Genomic DNA, 21,929 nt, shown 5'->3' on the forward strand with positions numbered 1-21,929 from the left:
AAGGAGAAATACAACAGGGAGGGTGGGGAACTTTGTAGTAATAACCGAGCAGTTAGTGTGCGATATGCGGCCAGGAGCGGCTTTAGCTGTCATTTAATTTTTAACCACAGTTTGCTACTATTATGATGTAAGCTACAAAACATTTATAAACACTAAGCGTGAATTTATGTTGAATTTCTTTTCTACGTTTAGCGAACGTGAATTTTAGCAAAAAAATATTAGACTATAGATATTGAGCAATCAATATCAGTATATTCTTGGCAAAGTGATCAGGATATATTACATTAAGAGAACCCAGTGTGATTTGTGGTCTCCATCTGCACACATGTCGAGTGAACGTGTCATAGATATTAAAGAGGTGACATGTGTGTTAAACAGTCTCGCGTGTGTCACACAGTTGTTACTCATGTGACCTGTCCGCTCAGTCACGTACTCGTGTTAGGATTATCTTCATACTTGACCAATGATCATGGGCAAACAAATAGTGGCGAGCTTTCTTTATTTGGAATCGCTATAAGACAAACAGTTCTATGTTCTTTTATTATTTTGTGATATGAACATAACACAAAGTTACTACTCTAAAAATAAATGTATAAAATATCTTACAAGATTGTTTATAATGAATCAGAATTCGTAAAAAGAATAAGAATAATGGTGTTAAGTTCTTACACTAACAAGTGAACGTAGACAAGGAGGGAAACTTTACTTATGTGGCCAGGTGCAGATGCTTTCTGGTCGTTCCTTGGAATTAATTTATATTGCATTGCTGTTCTTGAATATTTATGTACACATTAGGAAATATCTTGCAAACCTTTCATATAATTAGTAAGAATTGTGAAGAATATGACTAACAATGAACGTAACCAAGGAAGTAAATCATAATTATCCGGCCCTAACTAAAACTCACAGCTCCGTCACTCTTCCACGGTGAAGTTGTTACGTTTCTTGTTGTCTTATCGTTCTTTAGAATTCATTTATATAACCGTTGTTGCCCTTAAATTTGACTTTTTACGCACTACAAATATCTTGTAAGATTATATATATATTGAGTAACAATTGTGAAGAATATGACGTAAAGTAGTTACGTAGCTAAGGAGGGAAATCTTAATTATTCGGTCCTACCTAAGACTTACTGCTCGGTCACTCGTTTGCGGTGAAGTTTTTGGAACAAACTAATTGGGACGAGATATATTCAAATAATGATATGAATATTGTTTATTGTAATTTTAACGATATTTTAAGTATATTAAGAAAATTTCCTGGATAAAATAAAATACGTTGCATAAATCTGAGGGACGTAGACAACTATATACAATTTCTAAGAGAAGAACAACCTTATGACAGAAACTCAAATTTACGTTTCCAAATTTAATAATGATTCTAACAATGTGATTACTGAAAAAAAACACAAGTATTATTAAAGAATATTAAAAGGATTGTTAATGTGATGTATCTGAAGTAATAGAGTAAGTCTTTAAGTGAGTATAAAGTAATAAGTAACTTGACTGGCGGACCTTCTAACAAAATAGTTGGGAAAATTGAATTACCAGAAGGTGAATTTTTAAATGATCCTCCGGTCGTTTCTGAAAGGGATAAACGCACTTATAAGCAGCCCTTCTTTATTATTCCCACAGACGAAGAGAAAATTAAGAGCATAGTAAAGTCTTTAAAGAATAAAAAAAATAAACTGGCTTTGACAAGATCACTGTGCATTTATTGAAAAGCATAATTAAAGAGATAGCATCAGTTTTGTTTTTTGTTTAATCAAGAGTAGTTTTAGTAAAGGTATATTTCCTGAATGCCTAAAATTAAGCTCAATAGTGCCTATTTTTAAAGACAACAATTCCATTAAATTAGATACCATAAGACCAGCTTGCTATCAGTATTTTCTAAAGTACTAAAAACAATGGTTAACATCTTCCATAGTTATTTGTTAAAGTTAAATGTTTTCAGTTCTTGTCAATTTGGTTTTATTAAAGTGAAGTTAAACACAATCTTAGAATTCTAAAGTATAATATATAACAGTATAAATTCAAGCTTAAAGTCACAGGATTGTATATTGATTTTTAAAAAGGATTTCGATATGATTGATTTTGAAATTCTTCTATGAAAACTATAAGCTATAACGATAAGACGCACTGTATTGAATTGGTTTATATATTTTTTATGGGAAGAAGACAACCGGTAATAATTGGAAATACTTACAGTTCTATAGTTTTAGTGGAGACAGGCATTCTTCAAGGATCGGTTTCATCCGCAATATAATTTATAATATTTATAAATCGTTTATTGAATTTTTATTTTTAATTATTGCTTATGCCGATGACATTTTTTAAATTATTCATACCTATAGAGATCATAGAATTATTGGTGAGCTAATTAACCAGAGATCCACTCAGGCTATGAGAATGGTATCTGAGTAATAAAAAGGGTGCAAATGAATTTAACTAAAGCAAAATATATAAATTTCAGTTTTGTTGGATTTGACATACCAGTTCCTTTGAAATTCCATTATAGAACGTGAGTTATGTGATTGTGAGGCCTTACAGAAAGTAAATAGTACTAAGTATTTGGGTGTAATTTTTATTGGAAAACTAACTTCTCAGCTGGGTAAATGTAATCAAATTAATTAAATTATGGTATTTTTATATTCTTTTTTGGACGGTACTATAATGCTAATCATTGCATAATTTAAAGGTAAAGACCTTTCATTTCAGGATGATCTCAATTAATTTTCAGTCAACAGAAAAAACATGAGTATATAAGACCTTAGATATTTTAACCTCAATTTGAACCTAATTTCAACAAATCTTTCGAATTGATCAAAAACTATGTTATCAACTGATAGAAAGTCCTCCTCCGTAGACTAATGGCTATAGTCTCGGATCTCTAACCGAGAGATCACGGGTACAAATCCCGAGGAGGTCCAATCATGTTCTTTGCACTTTCAAAATGAAAACCAGTGCACTTCGAAGCCGGCAGAGCTGACGCTGAGGCTTACATGAGATTAAAAAAAAATGCTAGAAAATGATTGATCATTTGGTTCTAAGTGGCGCAGTGCCGTGAGTAGAATAATTGGTATAACCATATTTCAGCGATGGTGGAACCAAAACCTATTAAAATAAAGGACTAGTTATATAGCTCAGGTGTCATCCTTATTCTCTGTTTAGATAGGTTCCAGTCAGTTACATATTTTATTTTCAAATTTATTGACATGAAGTATTAATTATCCTTAAACACCTGTTTTAATATTAAATATTAGATTTATGCTTTTACGTCGAGTTCGTTACTTTTTTGAAGGGTGAAGGATAAGATACACAAATTAAAATATAAAGATCACTTCATACATTTTTTAGATTTTACCAGACACAGCAAACTACCTTGTTTTAGTTATGTACTCTGTTTTCTGGTTAACTGAAAATATATAAACAGTTTTAAATTGAACACCTTATAAAGGCAAGTGGCAGATTTATGAATACTTAAAATAACGAAAAATATAAAAGTAAAACTGAAATAACTCTAACCAACCAATCTGGAAACCATATGTTAGATTAAATATTCCTCACGTGATTTAATACAATCCCAGAGCACATTCTCGTATTCATAAATTATAATTTGTTATTTGCAAAGAGCACTGGAAGAGAAAGGGTTGTCTCTGAAATGAACCTTTTCCACCTCAATAAAACTGCTTTGGGACTTGTTGTTTGTTTCTTGTGAGACATGTTTACTTAATGCGGCGACCTGTTTCTACATCGCCTATTTATGAGTGTTATTTTATTTGCAAAAAACACTGGATGGGGAAAGGCTGTCTCTAAAGTGAACAGTTACACCACAAATTGTGGCTTTGGGACTTACTCTTTCTTTATTGTGAGAGAATTAAAAAAAAAAAAAAAAAAAAAAAAAAAAAACCACAAAACCTATGTGTAAGTTTTATTTTATTTTCATGAGCACTGGATGGGGAAAGTCTGTGTCTGAAGTGAACAGTTACACCACAAGATAGTGCCTTTGAGGCTTACTCTTTCTTTATTGTGAGTCTTATTTTTTCAAAACTACAAAACTGTGTAAGTTTCATTTTATTTTCAAAGAACACTGGATGGGGAAAGGCTGTCTCTAAAGTGAACAGTTACACTACAAATTGTGGCTTTGGGACTTACTCTTTGTTTATTGTGAGTCTTATTTTTTCAAAACTACAAAACTGTGTAAGTTTCATTTTATTTTCAAAGAACACTGGATGGGGAAAGGCTGTCTCTGAAGTGAACAGACCCACCAAAATATTGTGGCTTTGAGACTTTCTATTTATTTATTGTGATACTTTAATAATACCATAACGTCAACGTATATGTTTTATTTCATCTATCCACACTATTATTATAACCACTAAGTTTCTCTACTCGTTCTATCCTATACAACCTTAATTACCACTCAGTATAAAAGAAGTGTTATTGATTGTTTTATGGACTGTGTGAAACTAGTTAGTTACAAAATAGTATTTTAGTTTATATTTAAAAACATAAAGCATCAATGCATCTAATCAAAACTGCTTTACAAGATAGCTTTGTCACAAACAGTAACATAACTGTCGGGTTTCTACGACGAGACATTTACTTGCATGAGAGAACTTCACCAACTCCTCACTTAAACGCTATAGAATCGATATTAATTATTTCTGGGAAGTAATAAATATTTATGAACAATTTGTAATTAATAACAATCGTGTGTTTTGGTTTTTACACATTGCACAATGAGTTTACAAAGAACATATTGTTATGATTTCTGGCTTTTGCAAGTTACAAAAGCATTCTATGATTTTTTCACTTTAATAACTGTTATAATCTATTTTCATATATAATCTGCCCACAAACTTATTTGTTTAATGATGTAGGTGGGGTTTGGACGTAAAATTCCTCTAAAATTAAATCATGATTTTTGCAAAAGCACAAATGTAGATTTGTGTACATAACATGTTATATATTTAAATAACACAACGCAAAGAAACGTTTTTGATCAGCCGACCCAGAATATTATCTAGGGTAAGAATCTATATATTTGTAAAATTATTGCCTTACACTTAATGGATGTGCCTTCTGTGTCCTTTATAAGCAGTTAGTTATGGCAATGTAGTAATGAAGTCCCCTTAAAGTCCACCTAAGCCTTTTAATGGTTATCAGCCGGCCTACGTTTATTGCATTGGCATGCTTTATATTTAATGAGACAGCATTTATCGCACAATATTAGGCTACTTGTCACAGGAGGTTCTAATGTCGAGTACTGTCAGAAGCAAAATTAGAGACCGTACATTTAATATCATCTAGTTTATTTCTCAAAAAGATTTACAGTATTAGAATAATATGAAATAAATTATAGCTATTATATTGTAACTGAGTAAATTATTAAATACACATAATCAAAATGAAAACCCACATACAGCACTTCGTAATAGACCAAGGCGAACATTGCATTCATCATAATTGCAGATTGTGTAAAATTTCGCATAGTTATTAATTTTTCTCTTCTTTATTATATCTTTAAGATTTTATAAATTTACTACACATTTTTAATTACAAATGTTAAGCAAGCTAAGTGCAGAGATAAATTTAAACAGATTCCCCACTAAATTGACACTAAAATTTTATTTAATATAATTTAAAATCTATAAAATAATAGAGGGTCCAACATTCCAAACTCAAAACTTTCAAATAAAAGTACACTTCATGTTGCACATAATTTTAATCGTCTTTGCGTTATACATATTTTGGCGAAGAAAAGATTTTATTACTTCTATTCTTTTCAAAATGGCGGTCTGAAGTTTATTCAAAATAAAGATTTTTATTCCCACTCTTTTAATATGAACCCAAAACAAAATACTTCTTTTCTGTATTTCCTTACATAAGTTTTTAAAATATATAATGTATTACTATATTAAAAAAATAAATATCAACAACTATAAAAAGTAATTTTTAAAAATATAAAAATGCTAATAGTCTAAACGTTATAAATTTTAAAGGGAGCGGGTTCTCCTCACATTAAAGGCCGTAAAAACATAAAACTCTAACATTTAAAGTTTTTTTTTATCCCTAACCATTACAAAACTGCTGCAAACGTAATGTATTTCTATGTACCAAGTGGAAGTTTGCATTGATGTTTTACAAGTAGATAGGTTTCCAAGATGCCAAACAATAAAAAATAATACTTACAATTTTTATTAATTACGTTAAAAAATGTCACTTAAACCATGCCGTTCTTACCTTAACCGATTCGTATATTGCCTGATACACGATGTACGCGACTAAGGAAAGGTTGTAATGATAACCTTGACTTTTATTTACACTGGATGGATTGATTTAAAAAATAACAAATCCTTTGTACATCCAATTGATTATTATACTTCATCAAGAGCAGAAGTTATGATTTGCCTTTCGCTATACAAAATAACTAGGTGGTGAATTGTTGTTACATTATTTCAATGAGTTCTTCTGTTAATTGTAAATATATCATTTTCTTAGAACCCTATACCATTAATCTAAATGCATTAACACGCTCATGTAAAAAAAATTATTCGTGAAAGTAACCTAAAATATAACTTTATAGTTAATATTGTATAAAAATGTATTTCGATCAATTTACAAACACAGCAGCATTTTAGTGCAAATCTTAATTAATTTTTAAAATAATTTTACTTTCATTTACTATTGAGGTGGGCAAAAGCATGTATTACTTGGTATTAACAATACAGTCCATATGGTTTTTATTCATATATATATATATATATATATATATATATATATATATATATATATATATATATATATATATATATATAATACTTCTACATATTATCTGCTTTGAGTTCTAAATTTTTTATATAAATAATATTTAATTGTATGGATAAAAACCGTACGGAAACGAAGATATATATATATAGTTTTTGATTAAATTCCAAAGGCGTTATTACTATTAGTAACTTCATGTTACTAAAGTACTGTATAACAACTTTTTCTAATGTTTAAAACTAGTATTATAGTTGACATTTATTTATTTTACCTTTTAAAATCAAGTAGAGGCAGGTTTGAGCTGCCTAGATTGAGTTTCATAGGGCAGAAGACAAGCGAATGCGCTTTCTTTCCAACTTATGAAATAAATGTTAAACACGTCAAGTCGAGCCGAGGTGTCGCCCCCCGCGGCTTTTATGGTTTCCAGTTTCTCGCCGCGCCCCAGCCCCGCCGTCCCGCAACCCTTGTAACCGAACACTGCATCTGAGCACTGACTGATACGTTGCGTTGTGTCTCCAACAACTTTGTTTATGTAAATGTGCGTCAACCCCCATTGTTTCTCTCAGAATGTTCACTTTTGTGTCAATCTCTCAGCGCGACTTTACATCTTCTATGTGAAGTTAATTAAGTTACGCTTTTTATTCCACCACATTTTGATTTCAAGTTAAATTAGAATATATTATTATTATTTCAAACAATAATGTTATGAATTACTGCAAGTATATAAGACATATAATATAGATATGCAAGTGTATAAGATTATCTCAAGCATAACACGGAATACCTAATAAAAACTTTAGGAGTTAAACCAAAATTAAACGTCGTGACTGTATGCTAATTGGTCGAGCATAAGCGAAGCCTATTACTAGAGAGAACGAAAAAGTTTTGATATGAAGCATTTATTTTTGTATGAAGCTTCATTTCTATAACGGAAATACTGAGTTCGATGATTGTTTGTGTATGTCATTCCATGGGATTGTGCTAAGCCTTGGCGAATATTTTCGCAATGGTCCTATGGGTAACCATGATGGGATCAAAAAAAAGCAAAATAAATAAATGTGTTATCAAACTGAGTAAAATCGTATGATATTTGAAAATGTGAAATTTTTATTCATACACGTAAACGAAATGAATTGAATGAAGGTTTGATTTCACTCCTGCATTGTAGTATCCACCCTAGCTCACCGGAGCACTGTACTACGACCGGAATTATTCAAAAACTGCAGTGAAACCTATATTAATGAACAAAAATGTGAATGAATTAAGTGGCAATATTTATCGATAAACATACGAGTATTTCATCCGTAGATATTAAATTTTACATGAAAGATTTTTACAAAGACAAGAATAAGTTTTATGTACGGTTTGCATTTCCAAGCTATGGGTGGGCGTAATATTTTCCTGTATGATTGTCTGTGGTCTATCTGTCCACAGGACATCTTGAGAATTAAACGAGATATAAACTTCCAATTTTGCATATGACCTCAGTGAAGTTATGTGTTACGCGTGTTGTGGAATTCTCTGCCTGGTTTTAAATTAAAAGTCATTAATACTGTTGAGAGCAAAGGCATAATAATTATAAATTTCAAACAATTTAAGTAAGTATTTTAAGTATATAAATCTTTTATAACAAAACATCAGGGAAAAAATAGTACCAATATATTTATTAGGATGTGAGTTCCTATTTGTGTAGACAGGACATTCTCCCACGCTGTAGTGAAGTATATGTGACAGCTAATAATAAGAAAGAAAAACAGGCTTAACAATCAAACTTTAAAATATTAATATTATGTTATAATAATTAACATACAAATTGGTAGCTAGTCGGGTAATTATAGAGTATTTAAAGTATATTTTGAGTGGTCTTTGATCCAGGAATAATATCTATAATGTTGATAAAGACTCCTATAACACCCAGTTTTCTGAACAATTTGACACGCATTTTTTATTTGTTTATTTTAAATTATTTTACAACATGCATTTAAGACATTTATTACAAATTATTATTGCAATAGATTTTATTAATATTTTGCAAATTATTGTATACGATATAACGTTTCTGATAGATTCTAACACTGTAAACCTGAATGTAATAGTTGACAAAAATATATATTTAGTAATTTAAGTACTTTCTATACCCTTGCATTCCAACCACCGATAATACTAGCCCGGCTTACGATCGATTTCTTTCTCAAAGATAATTTCTCTAAAGATATCACAAAAATTTCGGTAGTGTGCTTTTCACAATCCAAATTATCTTTTAGCCATAATTAATTATTAACTTACCAAAGGTTCAATTTCAAGTTCATATGTTTAACATAAATAAATTGCATAAAACATATTACATGTAGTTTAAACTAAACTATCACGGAATGTTATTTATAATGATAAATAGTTTTATAAACACAAGGTTGGGCATGCAATTTATACTATGAAGGCAGTGTGTAATAGTTTTTTTAATACTCATACTTAGTATATTATTAAATGATCTTAAACAACTTTATACAAATTATACCAAATTATGAAAAAAAAAATCAAATAGCTTAATATATAAAGATGCTGTGTAATATAAAAATAAAATAAATAACAATTATTACTTGTAAATTAATATACGGACGAACAATTGAATAGACATTTAACTAGAAAACAATTTAAAATTCAATAAACTACTGACAGATAATTGGCGCCGGATACCGGCCAGAGCGCACCCATCATTGTCTTATCAACGATAGATCAAACTGGACTGTTTGTAACGAATGTAACGGAAATATAATATATCCCTGTATACCTCACATTGTCGTATCAACGGTAGATCGAACTGTACTGTTTGTAACGAATGTAACGGAAATATAATATATCCCTGTATACCTTACATTGTCGTATCAACGGTAGATCGAACTGTACTGTTTGTAACGAATGTAACGGAAATATAATATATCCCTGTATACCTCACATTGTCGTATCAACGGTAGATCGAACTGTACTGTTTGTAACGAATGTAACGGAAATATAATATGTATATCCCTGTATACCTCACATTGTCGTATGAACGGTAGATCGAACTGTACTGTTTGTAACGAATGTAACGGAAATATAATATATCCCTGTATACCTCACATTGTCGTATCAACGGTAGATCGAACTGTACTGTTTGTAACGAATGTAACGGAAATATAACGTATCCATGTAGCATTAACATATTCGCAACTTCATTCTTACCACACCAATTATAATCATATCTTAAACTAGCTGTTACACACGTCTTTGCACGCGGTTTTTTTTAATTCAGAGTAAGATATAATTTCTTATAAGTTTTAATTGAGAGCTTAACTCCTTCATCTCTTCAAAATTTGATTTTTTCACATCTAGTCCGTTATAAGAATTGCTGAGGAAAATGCTAAAAAAATTGTTGAGACATTTTGAAGGGATTATCATTTGCCTGAAAAACCATTACAGTGACTGGTGTGAAGCATGAATAAAAAGAGTAATTCATTGTTGGGACAAGAATAATAGTGTTGGTGAAGATTATAGAAAAGTAATGTTTTATAAAAATAAACAATATATTTCTGAAATAAACTTTCATCTCATTCACAAAACGGCATAATTTAGTGATTCTAAAGATTGTGGTTGAATGGTGTAAAACGTATACTCTACCACGAGCTGTAAAACTTAAATTTCTGTTATTAAATGAATCAATGACGATGCTATTTACTTAAAAATAATTAGCCAATAGCCATAAGGTAATTAAACATACATACTCAAATAAAACATCAACTTAGTTGGGCACAAAGGTAGATAATAAGGTACCTCGGTGGCTAACCGAAGTTAAAAATTAAATTACAGCTAAAGCCGCTCCTCGCCGCATATCAGACACCTTAACTGCTCGCTTATTAATTTCCAGCCCCTCCCACGTCATGTTTATTACGTCTTATCATACCAATCCCTTTATTTGGATGTGTTTTAATATCTCTCGCACATTTGCATCCCAGTCTTCCACGAAAGTTTTCACTCTTATCTCTGTTATAAGTAAAATATTCACTTCGAAGGTAAACTATGATAACTGCATTATGTATACGACAGAATAAAAGTCTTGTGATAAAAATTAATTTTGATTAGTTGATGATACTTAATCAAAATAAAGTGCAACATACTTGAAAGAACAAGTATTTATAGTAAAACTTAATTCTGTAAAAGAAATGTAAGTTGGTATTCTTCAGGATAAAAGATTACACAATAAAACTAAAATATTTTTAAACTTTATGGAAAATTATTTGGACTGTTAAAAATTTACTTCTTTACTCTACTATCTTTTTTGACATTGAAAATAAATTGGATTCTAATTATATATAGACAGGCCTTGAATCGTTTGGTATGAGTCCCAAATTTTGTTTTTAATTACAAGGTGTAAAATTAAAAAATGGCCTGGACATATGGATGGCTGAGAAACATCCTGGTGTAAGTAAAAAAATCACATTTTGAGAAATGCAGCTAGACCGATTCTATTTTGCACGACCTATTTGGAAATATAATGGTGTAAGTCGTAACTGCACATTTGGCCACTAGAATGCAGCACAAACTTATAGCCCTCAACAAAGTGGCCACTTGCATGAGGATCGTCGACTTACACCACTCTGCTCCAAACCAACTAGACCATTTCGATCTGCTAGCTTCCTGCTTTATGCCTCAGTATCACGAACAGGGGAACAACATTATTTTGATGACTCTGATCAAGAAATATATTCCCGAAAACCATGAAGATAATTCATAAGGTCAGTGAATTGTTTACTTTATAGAATTTAACAAATGCATTTTAAAACCTGTTATAAAGCAATATTCTAAGGTTATTTTCTATATAAATTAGTCATTCTAACTTATATTTTGTTGAGCTCGTTTATTTGAAGGAGTTTAACATCCGTATTATAACGTTTATACGCTTAAGATTTGATTGGTTCTAGGCTATTAACAATCATTAGTGAGATGGCATGTATACACAGTGGTGCAAAGAAGCTTATAAAAGTGCAGAATAATTACAAAAGACAGATTTAGGTTACGTTTTGGTAATCTTACTGGTCTGGGTAAATTTAGGAGAGCTTTACTAGTAATAACGAAATATTTAGGCTGTAGCCAAACGAAAGTTTATGGTCCCGGGTCATTCAGACCTACCGAATGTCACAGACTTCGGAAATATTGAAAAATCTGTAAATAATCAAAATTATCTACACACCTGAAGATTGGTACAAAATTACAATTTATCTTATCGGCACGGAAAACAAACACATTTTTATTAGTTCTGATAAATCAGAAAGATTTTCTGAGCATATAAATTTGATAAAAAAAATTTTTTTATGGAATTTGAACACTGATTAGGACGAAATAAAGTGGTTGAAATTGCAAAAGCTTCGTTTCAATAAAAAAAACACTAGTTTTTAATATTTTACAAGTACACATTGGATGAAAACATTCCATTTCTCGAACTAGACTTGACTCCAGCCAAAAGAGGTTCAAGTAAGAGGTTGCTCCCCACTAGCCTGACTCTTACTGAGCAAGGAAAGCTGCACAATGAACCTAAATACATGGCCCATCTTAAAAAAGGGATGTACATTGTACAACACAATCAACCAGATCACCACTCATTCTTTACTAAAAAACATCTGAAGAAGTTGACGATTAAGGACCGCTCACTGATCATTAAGATCTATGGACAAAGAATATTAATCTGAACAGTTTTCTGGACCACCAATGTTTGATGCTATTGTAACACTTAGGTTAAACAAACGAGATTATTAAAATTTCACTTCAAAAGTACATGTATGTAGTATTTGCCACCTTGGTTCACTGTGGAGTAAGTCAAAAATATTATGGCATAGTAGTGTAAGTGTGACATGTACACATAGAAATCACTGTAACAGATTAAAATGTAAAAATATCTGTTTGTACTTTGTTTACAAAATTTTAGAATTAGGTAATACATTTAGAAAACAGCACAAAAACAACAAAGTACATGTGCTGATTTTTCCCTGGAGTGTATCTCTAAGCCTTAATTTCTCAAAAAGTAACTTTTTAGCTTACACCATTATGTTATGGAATCCATATCAATGTGCTAACATGTAATTTAATGGAATTAAATTTCAGCCATTCTGACTAGGATGAAAAAAAGAGCCGAGAATAAGCCTTAACTTTTACTGTTTAAAATTTCCTGCGGTTCGTTCACTGAGTCCAACAATTTAATTAGGTAAATTTATTAATTTTCTCCAGCATATGATGGACGTACATACATGGACGTTCCATTAAACACACCAGACTGGGATGTAGTTGTGACAGCCACCAAGATGCTGACAGGATGGCGAGAATGCGGTTGTCAGAACACCCCAGTGTCACACCGGAGATTATCTGATTGCTGTCATCTCCGTTCAACATTATATCGGTGCATAAAGCATGATTCTGTTCCACCTACAAACTTTTGACCCTTTAATAGTCCATCAGTGGGCGTAAGCTTACTCTCATACCTAGACTACGAACTTTAAGTAATGAGTTTTGTTTCATCGGCAGAAGTGCAACTGGAATTTACCATATTAGTACTGTATGACGATGACTGTAACTGAAAGGTTTGCCTTTTGTATTGCTTAATAGCAATTCTGTGCTTTCGCTATTGCTGGTAAATAAGATTGGACAATTTAAATTTACCGCAGGAGGTTCATTTTTGTTGGTTTATACCTTACTTTTTGAGCCTACTTTGGGTACAGCAAAAACCTATCTGTTACTTAAATCTGGGCAACCATATGGATGTCCAGGAGTGGCATATCACTATCGTCTAATGTCAAAATATCGGGGTGCAAGGGTAGGTAGATAAGTATAGTCTACTGCTGGAGATAACTGTTGGAGTTAGTGGAGCTCCCTAAGTGTTAACGTCTGCTGCTCGCCTAGACATAAGGGCGTGGCACCCCTGACTGCTTTGACTGGAGACGCTAGTTCAGAGCTGTTTTCTCCTTCTTCCAAGGAGCCTTGACTGGATTAGTACCCAAAACCCATCATGAACCTTGAAAGAACGCGACCCCTACACCCAACCGAACCCATCCAGAATATTGTGTCACTCCAAAAACAGCTCAAAGTTGCTTTTAGGGCTAAACGAAATTTCCCATCTGCTTGTCCTAGAAGGACAAAAATAAAAACAAAGATTGCGGAATTCTTCCATTCTCTCAGCTCCGCCTGTTCCATGAGACGCCTTAAGAAAAGAGTACTACAGTAATTACTATGTAGGGGTTTATTGAGTCCACGTCCATCTAATATCCTTTAAACCAGTTGCATGGTATTACTCTATTGAAATCTGATATACAACTAATCCGCTACTAATGTATCAAGTGTGACTGGATTGGCTCGCTGGAGGCGCGGCGCCTGCTACTGACTGTACTCGGTATTTTGTTTATTGAGTCTGGTGGCTCTGCACAGTTTTATTAGTCACCGCCGGCTATCGCTGTGCCGCGTGTCAACGAAGTGTAGTTATTAACTCCTTTTACAGCGTGCATGTGTTTTATTGCGTTCCTTTGAACTTTATTACTAAATGAATAGAATAAATTCGTTCGATTGAATTGGATATTATTGTGGTCAGCTAACAAAATTGTCGCCTACATATTTATATATCCGTTTGAAGTTCGAAACATCTATAACTTTCCAATAATTCTGGATGGTAAATGGAAAAACCAAAATATATCTGTGTAAATAAAAACACCGAAATAAATAGTACGAGATATTTTGAAGAGGTTTTTGGCACAAAAGTACTGTTTTAAATTTGATTTATTAAGGTTTTTGCTATGTTGCTACTTTAAAATAATATTTATAATCTTTGTAGATATATCTCGTGCACAGATTTAGTGATTTGAAGTGTTCTAAATGAATATTTGAGAACGATTAGATATTTAATATTAAAACGAAATTCAGCCATCTCACCCTAAATAATAGGATCTAACTAAAACATGTTCAGTGAATTAAAAAACTGTGTATGCCATAACTTAAGATTCCGGATTTTAATTTCAAAATGTTATATCCTGAGCTGTATCAATCGTAAGGTACACTTTTTAAAGCTCTATTTGATTGAATAGCTCCAACAGTTTTATCAATTATGTAGCGTTTTTAAAGCTACATTGATTTATTTTTTAATTAAAACTTAAATTAAATGAAAATTTTGAGATCGAAATATTGGGATTTAATTTTAGATTAGATTGTGAAAAGTCAGGGTAAAAAAGAACATGTAATCCTTTGGCAAGTTAGTACTGGTAGTTTTAAATTGTTAGGAAGGCAGGTTGACTGCCTTAAATTGATTAGAACTTGTCTTGTTGCGACTATTGTTCTCCTTGCTTGATACAGCTGGGCCAATGGGAGAACACCGCGGATGTCCTGCAAAGTTGATTGGAAATGGAAGTATTTAAGCGCCCGCTCATAATTTTCGCCCTTCTTTTGGTCATTTTCGTGAGTTAAGTTGATTATAGTGCGCCGTGTTTCTTAATTTTTATTCCGTGAGGGATTTTGAGGTAAACACCAAATTTATTGTACGTTTTATTGAAATAGTCTTCCTGATCTGATATTAAAATAATTGTATTGTCTTTTTATAGGAAAAAATTAAATTCATAGAAACTACAGAGCAATCTGCATAATTAATTCTCTATGAGCAAGAGAGCATAATAGAATCATACAAGTTACAGTTGATTCAATCTTGCAAGAAAGGTGAATTAAAATTGAACTTTGTTAATAACTTTAATTGAAAGTTGGAAATTTAGTGATTTATTAATATTTAACTGGAACTGTTTTATTGTGAATTATTAATTGGAAATTAATTGAACATTAATAATAGTTTGAGAGAGTTGTGATCTGAATTGCAGAGACTTGAAAGTTAAGGTTCAACTAGTGTAAAGAGAAGTTTAAATTTTTATTTTTTAAATTGTGAGTGTACTTAGAAGTGAACATTTTTATTTTAGTTATTTCCAAGTGGTATTAGATTTTTATTTTAAAACTTTATTATTTTATTTTAGAAGAGAGCTTTGATTTTTAGTTTGATATATTTGATTAGTATTTTTATTTCTTGCCAAATGAACTTTTTGATTTACTAAACGGTTTGTCAATTCTTTGTGGAAAATAGAGTGATGAAAATTCTGAAACTTTGAACTTATTAATTTGCCAGTTTAAAATAAATCCATTGTTTTTATTTAGAACTGTGATTTTTATTTTACACAAACCAGATAATATTTAATAGTTAACCAAATTAGTAATAAATTGTACTGAATATTCACTAGGAGCTTACTAATCAAAAAAATATTTTATATCGTCTTGGATGTCTCATTGATAATTTAAATATTATATTATATTATTATATTAATATACTCTTGAATATTAATATCTACAATCCAAGTCATTATAAATTAATTGCACTATTTTAGACTAATGTGGTAAACCATAAGTCAAATTCTGTAACTTTCTTAGTGATGTAACACTATGTTATCTGGAAAATGGAATTATGGAAATAACTAGAATATACAGTAAATTCGATTGAGTTCATGGGAGATCAGAGGCTAATCGAAATTTCTTTTGGTCCTTATTTCAGGTTTCACGGTTGTAGGAACACTTCTGTTTAGTTATATTTCCGATGCCAAATTTAAGTTGCCTCTTTTGTCCTGATAAACAGTATACATATGTCCTATACATGATCCTATGTATGATTTTTCAGTAAGGTTAAATTAAACACAGAGCAGAAAAATAATTTAATTATGTGGATATTTCTTAGTACATCTTTAGTAAACCAATAATAATAATAGACGAATAACTATCATAAAACGGACTTCCCACCAGCTATTACGTAGAATATTCCTGTTTCAACAAAGAAATCCATTTAAAAATAGGAATAGTGGTTGATGTTATATTTAGACCATTTGGTTGCATAAAATTTAAAATTCACTTAAGTGCGATTTCAAGATTTACTAAATTTATCACATTTAATTTATACTCCTGATTTTACAATTTTAAAAAATTTGCTTATGTTGAATGATGCAGGTTTTTTCAGATTTAACAGTTAGAAAACAATGATTAGTATTCTTACCCTTAAAGAGTATTATTTTGCCAATATAGTCTTTGGAACAAGATTTATAGATATGTACTCGTATAGATAAATACTTAGAAATAAGAAGCCTCCATGCTTTTATTCCACTTCGGGCATAAGGAATGTAGTGTAAAATCTCAACATAAGGCTATGCATTTTATCCTCATTTTGTACCCTTTTCGAAGATATGAAGTTCTGCAGACCTAATACTGTACAATATATGATCTCGTTTCCAAATCTTTGTTCACTATATCACCCTATTTCTTTGGTTCAGTGAATAAATTATATAAATAGTTATATACCTCAGCAAGCCTCAAAAGTGAAAAACGGGTTCAATTTTTCTTTAAAAAGATTGTTTTTAATGTAATTTTGTATATAGTGACCGACATATTTATTTTATTTCATTTACTATGGCTACGAGTTCAATGTGCGCGCTTGTTTCCTAAAATTGTAGTCATATATTTATAAATATAATCAAGCTAAAATAAATTTGATCAAGCTAACTGCTAAAAAACTCATACCCTCCTGATACAGGGGATATTTATTTCGCCCTTTATCGGCTTGAAATCAGGCATATATTAAAAACATACTATTTTAATATGTAAAAATATGTGTATTTTAATGTCGACTATCTTGGTAAGTTCTCTTTTATATAATATAATTAATAAGTAAGTAGTCAAGTATTCTTGAGTCTATAATTTGTCATTGAATGGAAATGTGTAACCGTTGATACAAATAAATAAATGTAATTACAATTTACAAGCTGTCTTTTAGTAATTGTTACATTTTATTCTATAACACTGTAATACCTAATTTTTCATAAGTTTGATAATGTTGACTGCTAAACATTCAACATTCCTGATACAGCAAAGACATTTTGCGTCATTATCTACTTCAAAAATTGCACTTTATTACAATTATACTTTGTATATAGGCCTAAACTGTAAAATTTGATAACATAAAATATAAATTAATAGCAAAAAGGATTTATAAATAAAGATATAATATGCTATAAAATAATAAAATATTTAAAAGTTACCATAAATTTGATCAAGCTAACTGCTAAACATCATACCTTCCTGATACAGTGGACAATTATTTCGCCCTTTATCTCCTTGAAATCAGACATATAATAAAAAAATACTATCTTATATGTCCAAAATATGTAATAATTTGTAAATTATGAATGTAATTACAATTTAAAAGCTGTCTTTTATTAATAGTTACATTTTATTCTATAGCACTGTAATACCTAATTTTTCATAAGTTTGATAATTTTGACTGCTAAAACATTCATCCTTCCTTATACAGCAAAGACATTTTCCGTCCTAATCTGCTTAAAACAATTTCTTTGATTAATATTATACTTGTAATTTAGACTAAATCATAACATTTAAAATATTTAAATTTAATGTTATAATATAACATAAAAATACATAGATATATAATGTGTTTACTAATAACATAATATAATTTTAAAATGCCATAAATTTCATCAAGCTAACTGCTAAACATCATACAACTTCCTAATAGAGTGGATATTTATTTCGCCATTTATCGGCTTGAAATCCGACATATTAAAAAATACTATTTAATATGTCGAAATATGTAATAATTTTCAATTTTGAATGTAATTACAAATTAAAAGCTGTCTTTTTTTATAGTTACATGTTATTCCTATAACACTGTAATACCTAATATTTCATAAGTTTGATAATGTTAACTGCTAAACATTCTACCTTCCTGATACAGCAGAGACATTTTTCAACGATCTTAATCTGCATAAAACAATGTACTTTGATACAATTATATTTTGTATATTAGCCTAAACTGTAACATTAAAAAAATTTAAACACAAATTAATATGAAAAAAATATTTATAAATAAGTATATAATTTGTAATTACATAATTAAATATAATTAAAAAATTATCATAAATTTGATTAAGACAACTGCTAAACATCATATCTTCCTGATACAGTGCATATTTGTTTCGCCCTTCATCGGCTTGAAATCAGACATGTATTAAATAATACCATCTAATTTGTTCTAATACGTGTTAATTTTAAAATTTTAATGTAATTACAATTTACAAGTGGTCTTTTATTTAATTAGTTACATTTTAATATATAACACTGTAATACCTAACTTTTTATAAGTTTAATAATGTTAACTGCTAAACATTTTACCTTCCTGATACAGCAGAGACATTTTCCGTCCTAAAACTGATTTAAAATGTCGTAGCCCATATTACGATTATATTTTGGAATTTGGGCTAAATCATAACATTTAATGAATTATACTTGTAAACTAGATAAATTAGTTATGTTATTAACTCCACTTATAGGGGTTATATATATATATATATATATATATATATATATATATATATATATATATATATATATATATATATATATATATTAATGTAATGAAAGTAACTACAATCCTCTTAAAAATCTTTTTATTACATACACGTGTTTCAGTTTTTATTAACCATCATCAGTGTACATTAACCTCTAAATAAATAAATAATAAACAATTAGATATACACATGTGGACCTTTTAAACATATGTTCAATTTAAATGACACAGTGTTGTAATTTTCTTATTAGTAATCTGTATTTAATATTTTTTTCAAAAATTGGATTTGTCTTATTTTTCAGATTACTATTTAAAATGTTATGAGAATCTTTATTATAATTTAGATAGATATGTAGTTCTTCTTTTTGTTTAACTTCTCTCCTTTCCTTTCGATATCTAAAATTTTCATTTTCTTTTCAATATTTGTGTAGTTATGGTCAGTCTCCAATAAATGTTCAGCAAAATTTGATTTTATTGTAGACATGTTATTTGTTTTCAAAGCTTGTATGTGTTCTTTAAACCTTCTATTAAAATTTCTTCCAGTTTGCCCAATATAATAGCTTTCACAGTCACTACAGTTAATTTTATATACTCCAGATTGTTTGTATAGTTCTTGTTTGTCATCATTTTGGTTCACTTTGTGTTCAATAAGTTTAAATGTATTATTTCTTGTTTGGTGACTGATGGAGAATTTTGAATTTTGAAAGGTTTTTCGAACAGCTTTGTTTTAATTTAGTATTGAATGGTACACATACATATTTCTGAATTTCTGTAGTATTAGGATTAGGTAGTATTTTGTTGGTTTTATTGATTTTTCTTGTTTTCTTCTTAATCATTTTGTCCTACAATTTGGGGTTGATATCCATTTTTGACAGCTAGGTATTTTATTATTTTAATTTCTTTACTTTTATTCTCATCACTCATTGGTATATTTAACATTCTGTTTACCATTGAGTAAAATGCTGCTAATTTGTATTTCTAAGGATGGTTAGAGGATGATGGTATTAGAAGATGCAATATATTATAAGTATCAATGGTTTACCGTTCATGGAAATTGTCTACAAAGAAGTAATACCACTAATGTTTTTATAACCAGCGTTTGTACTGAAAATTACTAATAAGCAAAAGTCAACCTGACAAAAATTTTTAGGTGTGCCCCAATAGGTGTTGTGTTGTACCACTGCAATATACTACGCGTACTTATATTTTGCTCTATTTAATCGTAAACCCTTCATAATGCAATATATTATAAGGATCAATGGTTTACCGTTCATGGAAATTGTCTACAAACATGGAACATTGGATGTAAAATAATATTATATTATACTGGCTGACTAGGTTGCGAAATTTACATTACATGAAATTTAATTTACTAATTTACGGTACAAAAGTAATACCACTAATGTTTTTATAACCAGCGTTGAAATTACTAATAAGCAAAAGTCAACCTGACAAAAATTAGGTGTGCCCCAAATATGTCCTCTTGTATATATCTTGTTTACGTTAATTACATTAAAGTGGTTCCAAGATATAAATATATTTCTAATCTACAATTTTTAACTATGAACCTCTCAATCTGTTTTATATAATAGTTACTATAAATTTAAACGATTGCAAAAGGCGTCCTTACAATTTTCATTCAAAAACGAATTAAACAAGATGTATAGATAATTGTATATATATATATATATATCAATTATATATATATATCTATAATATAATATATATATATATATATATATATCCAATATATATACACACATATATATATATATATATATATTGGAATTTTAAAGTGAGGACCGAGGTGCCGGGAGCAATGCGTTGGTCGCACACAATACCCCTGGTCTGTTACTTCTGTACTCGGCAGTTTGTTTATTGAGTCTGACTCAGTACGGGTTTATTGGCCGCCGCTGGCCATCTCTGTGTACGCGTATCGACACGATTTAGTTATGAATTCGTTTTTGTAACAGCGAACATCTGTTTTATTGTTTTCCATCTGTACCTAGCGAAACAGCTAAATTGTTTGATACCAATGAACCTATTCTATTCATACTCCTTTCCAAAGTGTCTGAACGAACGCGGAATTCTTCTAGAGGTTAATTTGAAGCATGTAGTGATTATAAGCGAAATATTTGATCTTTAGTTCTGTTTACCAAAGACAAGGTGAAGGAACCTTTGACTTCTGCGAGGTTTTTTAAATACAGGATATTGTTTTAAGGTTGCTTTTTAATATATCCTTTTAAGACTTTAAATATAAGAACTTAAGATGAAGTCATCACGACAAAGGATATTGGGAACTGTCTCATTTGTGCCACCATGGGAAGAAAGGTGGCTCTGTCTGTTTCAGCTCTTACCAACTCCCTGACATTCAGAGCAGGATAACAAGCTTTAGGTTCATCCATTCTAACACACATCCACTGCAATATACTACGCGTACTTATATTTTGCTCTATTTAATCGTAAACCCTCCATAATGCAATATATTATAAGTATCAATGGTTTACCGTTCATGGAAATTGTCTACAAACATGGAACATTGGATGTAAAATAATATTATATTATACTGGCTGACTAGGTTGCGAAATTTACATTATATGAAATTTAATTTACTAATTTACGGTACAAAGTAATACCACTAATGTTTTTATAACCAGCGTTGAAATTACTAATAAGCAAAAGTCAACCTGACAAAAATTAGGTGTGCCCCA

This window comes from Homalodisca vitripennis, chromosome 5 (assembly GCF_021130785.1).
Source record: "Homalodisca vitripennis isolate AUS2020 chromosome 5, UT_GWSS_2.1, whole genome shotgun sequence".
NCBI lineage: Eukaryota > Metazoa > Arthropoda > Insecta > Hemiptera > Cicadellidae > Homalodisca > Homalodisca vitripennis.